General features: G+C 30.3%; 1 protein-coding gene and 1 long non-coding RNA gene across 3 annotated transcripts in view; one reads left to right on the forward strand and one right to left on the reverse strand.

Moving 5' to 3' along the window:
- The window catches only part of LOC129751004 (uncharacterized), a 951,184-nt gene that overhangs the window by 564,789 nt on the left and 376,240 nt on the right, over positions 1–10,155 (forward strand). The gene's annotated exons all lie outside the window — the stretch shown is intronic.
- On the reverse strand, positions 1,087–1,936 carry LOC129751010 (uncharacterized). Its single transcript, XR_008738558.1, has 3 exons — positions 1,729–1,936; positions 1,265–1,616; positions 1,087–1,196 (listed from the first exon to the last, which is right to left on the reverse strand). It is a non-coding gene; the product is annotated as an uncharacterized LOC129751010 (long non-coding RNA).

A 10,155-nucleotide genomic window follows, 5' to 3' on the forward strand; every position in this document is an offset into this window, starting at 1 on the left:
TGTAAATTTCCCTTATTAAAATATCACCTATTATCAAATTACCATGCGGCATGTTATAAAGATGTATAAACTATAATATTTTGCAGGCCTCAAGAAATTATTCACAAGCACTTTACTTTATCGTTGTAGCACAACCCACAGCCGGGGATCTCGGGTTTGATCGAAGAGGGCAGCATAGCGCCTGAAATGATCATGAAAAAATTAAACGGGAAAAGTAATTAATTATGGGAAATAGGAAAACTGTTCAGTTTGTTTATTCTACAAGCAGCAGATTAATATTTAAAAAAAAAAACAATTTCACTCACCTGAAAGACAGCATTTCCCGGCCCAGCAGATGTGCTGAGATTGTGTCCCGCTAGCAGTACGCTAACATTAGTTCACCAGTTAGTTAGCGTCCTTCGTCCAAATGATATAATGTTCTTCAAGGGAGGTTCCCACGGGTTGGGGAACTCGAGAACAGCATTCGCCGACACTGGAACAAATTGAGAAAAAAACAGTACATCTATTTTGCACCCATATAGGAATGGAAAAATGTGAAAGAAAAAGAAAACACAATCTCATTTACCTGAAAACATACGTTTTCCGACCAGATTGATTTGTTTTCCGGCTCCGGGTGCGTATCGGTTTAAAGGCTCGTTCAGGCCCTGTCCGGCTGTCGTCGATACAATCTGGACTTCACGGAAGACGCACACGCTAGAAATTATTAAACCATTTACGTTTCAAAAATAACCATTTTTGACCTTTTCCCGGGAAATGTCATTTTATGAGTTCTCCATGAGAAGTCATAAAATGACTTCTCGGGGAGAAGTTCAAATATGGTTATTTTTTAACCGAATGCGATTCTGGAGGAGAAGTTGAAAAATGGTTATTTTTCAACCGAAATTCAAATGAGCTGCTTTTTTCGATTCATGAGGATTTGTCATAAAATTTTAAATAAAAATCGTCATTTTTCGTTCGCAAAATCAGTTTTTCGACATTTAAAAGAAACCAAGAAAGATTAGTGATAGTATTTAGTATTATTTTTATTGACATTTTTGAACAGTAGAAATCGAAGTCCTTCTGGGACGGACATTATTTTCGTGTTAGCTGTAGAGTCACTACAGACTGTTCCCTGAAGCTTGCTGTTGGGCTGTCGACGAGTGTCTTGATTGGGACCAAGTGTAGACGCTGCCGGAAGTGGTCCATGGACAGTGTTTCTAGTAATGAGAAAAGAGATGGAAAATAAAATCAGATTATTTGAAAAAAAAATTAAGTTATAACTTACAAGTTCTTGTTATTCCTTTCCAAGCGAGGCTAGCCTTTTTAGAAATCTGCTCAAGGATGGGTTTGCATTATTCCGTTGTATTACTTAATTTGCTGCTGTAGTTTTTCCAACTATTTGAGCTGGGATGTTAGTGTTGCAGCAGATGTAGTTGGGAATATCCTATCGCCCTACCGAATGTACCATTTCCTCTATATCCGGGTGATGTTTTCCTATCATTCCTACCCACTTCAGCTCCCTCCGGATGATACGGAAAATGACCGGACCAAAAAATTTTAACACTTGAACGAATTTTTGCTGTTTTCCGCACCAGGTCGAATACTGCTTCCGATTATTTAACTCCAGCGGGCTTTCCCTGTCCGAGGAAAACATAAATAAAGTATAAGGATCCTCAAATTTCGGCATCCTATTAATAGGAGTGAAAAAAAACAACAGATACATCAATCCAAATATTATTGAAGACTTACCTTTCCGGACCAGAGGATGTTCGTCGTTCCATTTTCACATCTATAAATGGCGCTAAATAAGCGAAAAATGTTAAATTTCTTATTTTTAACAGAAAATGCACCTGTGGCTGCAGAACCAATCACTTTCAAAATGGCGTGATGTACATATTTCTAAATTTTTCATTCATTTTTTGGTTTTCACTCGAGAACTATCAAAATGGTTAAAATTCTTCCCAGAAAAATTCTTAAAAAATAACCATATTGAAAGTTTGTCATCAAAAACAATAAAATGTTTATTCTATAAACATAAATGGTTAGATAAAAATGAGCGTGCATGCGCATAGTAATTGCAAGAACAGGAATCGTGCAATATCTAAATATCATGCGCATGGTATTTTAGACACGAGGAAATTACTATGAACTGTCAAGCTCACTTAGTAAAAATACTTTGTCGTAGTTCTTCAGCCCAGATTTCTGGAAGAAAATACTTAATCATGGACATGGTAAAATTATCATGATCCTATATTTGAAAAACCCATGCAATTTTTTTCCGTGTATGGTAAATAAGAGTAAAAAAATTAATTTAAAAAAAAAGTTTAACGTCGAATATATTTTCTGGCGTTCAGTAAAGTTTATTCTTTATGCTCATTAATTGTACTGCAAGTATCAAGAAATATTTGTTATCAAAAGTTATATTTTTTTGAATTTTCAGCATAAAAAACAAAAACGCGATCATCTGTGTAAATCTTTTCCAGAGGGCGAATTTTTCGATATTAGAACCGGAAACCACGTCTTTCGTGCGACCACCTCGAAAAAAGCCCTACCAAGAGGCAGTAGTGTTCGTGTAGAACTGTTAATATATCCGTATCGAACATTTGTCATTATTTCGGAACAAAATCATTAAAATCATTTAACAAAAAAAAAAATGAAAAATTACTATTCGGTGCAATTTTATGACAATTTTAGTCTTAAGGTGGGATTGGGCACTAAAAAGTTAATAGTTATTCCACGTTTTTCTCAATCCAAAGGTAAACTTGGTGGATGCTTTACAAAGTCAATTTTTCGTTCACCACTAATAATTATAAGTTTGGTGTTTGGAAATGAGTTTGTTTGATAGAAATTGATAAATAATATTTAATACTAGCTGACCCGGTGTGCTTTGCTACACCTTTCAAAATCAAATGATATTTTCAGAAATTATTCAAATTTTTATTGTTTTATTGGCATTACTTTGAATCAAATTATAACATAATTTATAAGCAATCGCTATAAAATGAGAGCTGCAGCTGGAGTTTCGAATTGCAACACAAAGATAACTTAAACGAATATTTTAAATCTTGCTCTATAAATTTGTATTAAAGATCTGATAATTTGAAGCTGTCTGGACGGTCTCAAATTAATCGTACGCAAACAATCTAACTTATAAAATATGGTTGTTTTTTCTTGATATGTTCTGGATTTATGCTGAAGAATTGATAAGAGAGCCCCTCCCCTGTCCTTACCTTCACCCCCTGCTGAATGAAGGTCGTGATCTTTAATAATCATACCTAATTTTGTCGTTCCCAAAAATCCTCTCATATCAAATATAGTTCCATTGGTTGATAAGTTTTTAAGCTTAACAACAAAATTTATATGGACCCTCCTCCTTTCTTCCCCTCTCTACACTGTAAAGCGTAAGGATCTATAACAATCGTAGAAAGATATCTCGTAACCAAGTACCTTTCCATGCCATATTTGTTTCCATTTGTTGGCTTCGTTAGCATAAATTGAGAACTTATGCTAACACAATTGTATTGGGATCACCTCCCTCCTCCAATGTACTTACTCACTGAAAGGAGGATGGTGTGTCAGATAATCATAGAATCATACCAAAATGATTTTTCATATTAAGTTTTGTCCATTTCTCGGATATTGTAAAAAAAAGAGTTAAATGTAAGCCTCCTCTTCCCTTCCTATATTCCCAATTCTATCATCTTACTGCAAGAAAGGAATTGTTTAACATAGAAAAAGTATTTTTCGTATTCAAAAACTTTTTGATGCCAAATTTGGTTTCATTTGCTCGATAAATTCTCGAGTTATGCAAAAAAATTACATGGATCCCCCTTCCCTTTTAATATCATTCCGCTGAAAAAAAGGTGGGGCTTCAATTTATGACAGAATCATTTCTCAAATCCAAATACCCTCATATGCCAAATATGGTTATACTGAAAATTATAAGGGAGACCTTTCCTCCCCCTTTTCATCCACCTCTTTGAAGGAGTGAGGGGTACCAAATATTCATAGAGGCACATCTAGTACCCAAAAATGGTTCCATGCCAAATTTGGTTCCATTTGCTGTTGTAGTTTTTCAGTTATGATGTAAAAATTGTATGAAAATCCGCTCCCTCTTTCCTTTCTCCCCACTGGAAGAAGGAAGGGTTCTCAAACAATCATTAGAACATGTCACGTTCCCAAATACCCGCCCATGCCAAATTTGGTTCCATTTGCTTAATTAGTTGTGTAAAAAATTATAAAAGAGTCCCCTCCCTTGTTTATTTCTCCCTACTGGAAAGAGGGATGGGTCTCAAATAATCATAGAAATATTTTTCATATCCAAATACCCTCCCATGCCAAATTTGGTTCCATTTGCTTTATTAGTTTTTGAGTTATGTAAAAAAATATGAAAAAGGCCCCCTCCCCCTTTCTACAAAAAAGGGGGAGGGGTTTCAAATAATCATTGAAATATTTTTCGTATCCCAATACCTTCCCGTGCCAAATTTGGTTCCAATATCTTGATTAGTTTTCGAGTTATATGAAAAATTGTAAGGTAGCCCCCCTCCCCCCTTCCTATCACCCCACTGTGAGAAGGGAGGGGTACTTTGTATTCATAGGAATATTCTTCGTATCCAAATACCACCCCATGCCAATTTTGATACCATTTGCTTGATGGGTGCTCGAGTTATGCAAAAAATTGTCTTTTGTTTGGGAGGCCCCTCCCTCTCTTATTGAGGGAGGGAGGGGTCTCAAACCATCATAGGAACCTTCCCCGGCCTCCAATACCCCCACCTGCCAAGTTTCACGCAAATCGGTTCAGTAGTTTTCGAGTCTATAGGGAACAGACAGACAGACAGACAGACAGACAGACAGACAGAAATTCATTTTTATATATATAGATTTATGTGAAAGTTGGGTAAATACTGAAATGGGTTTATGTGCTTTAGTAGTTTGCAATAATAAATGTTGATACAAAAATTTTATCACAGCTTCGATGCTTATTTACCAATAGCCCACATGTTTCTTTTTTTTTTTTTTTTTAAATGAAACGAAATTGACAAAGCATTGACCCGAAAAAGTAACACATTTTGGGTCAAAAGTAGGACGGTACAATAAAGGGTCAAAAAGTAGGACATGTCCTACCGAAGTAGGACGTCTGGAAAGCCTAATCCAGATCGGGTAGACATAAATTTAATTGAAAAAAAAAACTATAAAGAACCACAGACCAACCAAACGTAGAATACATACCCAGAAGATTCTCTTTTTCATGGCTCACGAATCTAACAAATTGAAGAAAAGTTATTGATTACTATTTTGAATTGGTAGGGTAGTACCAAAGCATTTCAAAAGACTTTCCGCAACTAAGAATTTCTAAATATCCGAGTTGCGAGTTATAGGAACCTCTCTTCGAATCCAACTCAAAACTTGAGACCATTTAAGCCATTTTTGCATTCGGGCTAATATCAATAACTAAGCACTCGAATCTTCCGGACTTCCGATTCAATAAAGTGCGACTTTTCAAACGATTCCCAATGTCGAACGTGGTGTAAATCGTAAATCCGACTGCTGACCTCATGAGAACGACTCACTTGCTGCTTTGCAGAGATTCAAATCTCCGTCCCAAATTGGACGGACCGGCAATCGAAACCCAAACATTTTTGGCACCAAGGCAACGCATCATGGTTGGACTAGTATCGTGGGGCCAGGGTTGAGTCTATTTTGGCTAGATCATCAGCGGGTTCTGTTCCGATGCTGCCGATGCCATCTGACTGCAATTTCCCATTTATGGTCCAGCAAACCATTCCGATTCAGTTCCACCATCAGGCGCCCCAAGTTCATTCGCGCTAGATTATACACCCAAACTTGAGGAACCTGTTCTTTAAAATTTGTGATACTTGAGACAGGTACTGAACAAACTGTGTAATTTCAACTTTTTTTTGTGGGTGTAAAAATCCAAACTAGCAGATATTTTTACAGCACGTTCAACTCATTGGATGGGAGTTTGGTTGACAATGACTATGATGTGACTTCTAAGTATGAAAGACGACGACGGCGACGAATGCCAAAGCTATCTCAAACGATATTGGAATGAACTTGTTTGATTGCCGGTCTTTTCCTAATTGGGAAACCCCGTCAAGATGGATGTTTTTAGTTTAGTCTCCGTTGCTGGTTTTCATTTTTGCCAGGTGATTTTTTCTTCAATGTAGAAAACCAAATGAAAGATAATAGAAATGACAACGAACTTGAAAATTGAAGATTCCTTAATAGATTTATTGAAAACACAAATTTCACATAACTTACTTGATTTAATTGAGAACTGATTTGCTCTCAATCAGAAGTTTGATTTTTATCGTCCGAAAAGCGCAAACAAGAAAGAAAAAACTCAAGATTCGTAAAATTTCAGATCTAGTGTTATTCCGGATAAAATTGCGGACTTTCTCAAACTTGAAAAATTAATCAGAACTCGCTCCAATGAAGTCAAAAAAAGACAAAAATGACAAAAATGACAAAAATGACAAAAATGACAAAAATGACAAAAATGACAAAAATGACAAAAATGACAAAAATGACAAAAATGACAAAAATGACAAAAATGACAAAAATGACAAAAATGACAAAAATGACAAAAATGACAAAAATGACAAAAATGACAAAAATGACAAAAATGACAAAAATGACAAAAATGACAAAAATGACAAAAATGACAAAAATGACAAAAATGACAAAAATGACAAAAATGACAAAAATGACAAAAATGACAAAAATGACAAAAATGACAAAAATGACAAAAATGACAAAAATGACAAAAATGACAAAAATGACAAAAATGACAAAAATGACAAAAATGACAAAAATGACAAAAATGACAAAAATGACAAAAATGACAAAAATGACAAAAATGACAAAAATGACAAAAATGACAAAAATGACAAAAATGACAAAAATGACAAAAATGACAAAAATGACAAAAATGACAAAAATGACAAAAATGACAAAAATGACAAAAATGACAAAAATGACAAAAATGACAAAAATGACAAAAATGACAAAAATGACAAAAATGACAAAAATGACAAAAATGACAAAAATGACAAAAATGACAAAAATGACAAAAATGACAAAAATGACAAAAATGACAAAAATGACAAAAATGACAAAAATGACAAAAATGACAAAAATGACAAAAATGACAAAAATGACAAAAATGACAAAAATGACAAAAATGACAAAAATGACAAAAATGACAAAAATGCAAAAATGACAAAAATTAGAAAAAATAAGAAAAAATTACAAAAAATTACAAAAAATTACAAAAAATTACAAAAAATTACAAAAAATTACAAAAAATTACAAAAAATTACAAAAATTACAAAAATTACAAAAATGCAAAAATTACAAAAATGACCAAAATTACAAAAATTACAAAAATTACAAAAATTACAAAAATTACAAAAATTACAAAAATTACAAAAATTACAAAAATTACAAAAATTACAAAAATTACAAAAATTACAAAAATTACAAAAATTACAAAAATTACAAAAATTACAAAAATTACAAAAATTACAAAAATTACAAAAATTACAAAAATTACAAAAATTACAAAAATTACAAAAATTACAAAAATTACAAAAATTACAAAAATTACAAAAATTACAAAAATTACAAAAATTACAAAAATTACAAAAATTACAAAAATTACAAAAATTACAAAAATTACAAAAATTACAAAAATTAAAAAATTACAAAAATTACAAAAATTACAAAAATTACAAAAATTACAAAAATTACAAAAATTACAAAAATTACAAAAATTACAAAAATTACAAAAATTACAAAAATTACAAAAATTACAAAAATTACAAAAATTACAAAAATTACAAGAATTACAAAAATTACAAAAACTTCAAAAATTACAAAAATTACAAAAATTACAAAAATTACAAAAATTACAAAAATTACAAAAATTACAAAAATTACAAAAATTACAAAAATTACAAAAATTACAAAAATTACAAAAATTACAAAAATTACAAAAATTACAAAAATTACCAAAATTACAAAAATTACAAAAATTACAAAAATTACAAAAATTACAAAAATTACAAAAATTACAAAAATTACAAAAATTACAAAAAATACAAAAATTACAAAAATTACAAAAATTACAAAAATTACAAAAATTACAAAAATTACAAAAATTACAAAAATTACAAAAATTACAAAAATTACAAAAATTACAAAAATTACAAAAATTACAAAAATTACAAAAATTACAAAAATTACAAAAATTACAAAAATTACAAAAATTACAAAAATTACAAAAATTACAAAAATTACAAAAATTACAAAAATTACAAAAATTACAAAAATTACAAAAATTACAAAAATTACAAAAATTACAAAAATTACAAAAATTACAAAAATTACAAAAATTACAAAAATTACAAAAATTACAAAAATTACAAAAATTACAAGAATTACAAAAATAACAAAAATTAAAAATTTCAAAAATTACAAAAATTACAAAAATTTCAAAAATTACAAAAATTACAAAAATTACAAAAATTACAAAAATTACAAAAATTACAAAATTTACAAAAATTACAAAAATTACAAAAATTACAAAAATTACAAAAATTACAAAAATTACAAAAATTACAAAAATTACAAAAATTACAAAAATTACAAAAATTACAAAAATTACAAAAATTACAAAAATTACAAAAATTACAAAAATTACAAAAATTACGAAAATTACAAAAATTACAAAAATTACAAAAATTACAAAAATTACAAAAATTACAAAAATGACAAAAATTACAAAAATTACAAAAATAACAAAAATAACAAAAATTACAAAAATTACAAAAATTACAAAAATTACAAAAATTACAAAAATTACAAAAATTACAAAAATTACAAAAATTACAAAAATTACAAAAATTACAAAAATTACAAAAATTACAAAAATTACAAAAATTACAAAAATTACAAAAATTACAAAAATTACAAAAATTACAAAAATTACAAAAATTACAAAAATTACAAAAATTACAAAAATTACAAAAATTACAAAAATTACAAAAATTACAAAAATTACAAAAATTACAAAAATTACAAAAGTTACAAAAATTACAAAAATTACAAAAATTACAAAAATTACAAAAATTACAAAAATTACAAAAATTACAAAAATTACAAAAGTTACAAAAATTACAAAAATTACAAAAATTACAAAAATTACAAAAATTACAAAAATTACAAAAATTACAAAAGTTACAAAAATTACAAAAATTACAAAAATTACAAAAATTACAAAATTTACAAAAAATTACAAAAATTACAAAAATGACAAAAATTAATAAATTGTGAAGCATTAGAAAATTACAAAATTTGCAAAACATCATCTGAAAGTTTCAAGCAAAGACCACGATTCATAGATCACCCACGCATTTAGACAATGTTGTCCAGCAAGAATGGTGTGTGAGAAATCTTATTAAATCAGTCAGCTCCATCGATCGTAAAGTTAACGCACCGATTGGTAATTCAGGTCATCGTCATCAGGTGAACGAAGAATGAATCAATTTTGTTGATTATCTATAAAAATTGTGTTATGTCTGGGGATTCAATACAAGACTGACATCCGAAACTTTGAGACCAAATTTGTATCATAAGCAACGTGCAGGATGATTGCAATCAATTTCAATAACATTTCAAAAGCATCACAAAAATCCTAAATTTTTAGAATTGATTCTGTAGAGAAAAAAAAAGTACCTCTCCAAGGGCATTTAACGATCCAAATTACCGAATGGGATTCAATTTTCTTGTTTCCACCCCCTTCGAATCCATTAGGATCCATCAAATTTCATTTCAAGAATCGGAAACGACTGATCGAAATGCCATTGCAAGGCACAAAGCCAGTTCGGAATTTTCTTGGCTGTCGAAACCGATTTGCCAAATCCATTCTCCCACGATGATGATGATGATGATGCTGTTGCTGAATTGATTCCGTTCTGTTTTGGGGGCAAACCGGAGAGAAAACTGGACCTGGATTGTTACTGTTCGTATACACGAAGGTATGTATGGACTACTTTCGATATCGTGGCCCATTTCATTCGGAATCAATTCACCGATACGAAACGGCCCGGCTTGGCTGGCGCATCACCATCATCATCATTATCCCAGATCGAT

This window comes from Uranotaenia lowii, chromosome 3, assembly GCF_029784155.1.
Source record: "Uranotaenia lowii strain MFRU-FL chromosome 3, ASM2978415v1, whole genome shotgun sequence".
In the NCBI taxonomy this organism is placed as follows: domain Eukaryota; kingdom Metazoa; phylum Arthropoda; class Insecta; order Diptera; family Culicidae; genus Uranotaenia; species Uranotaenia lowii.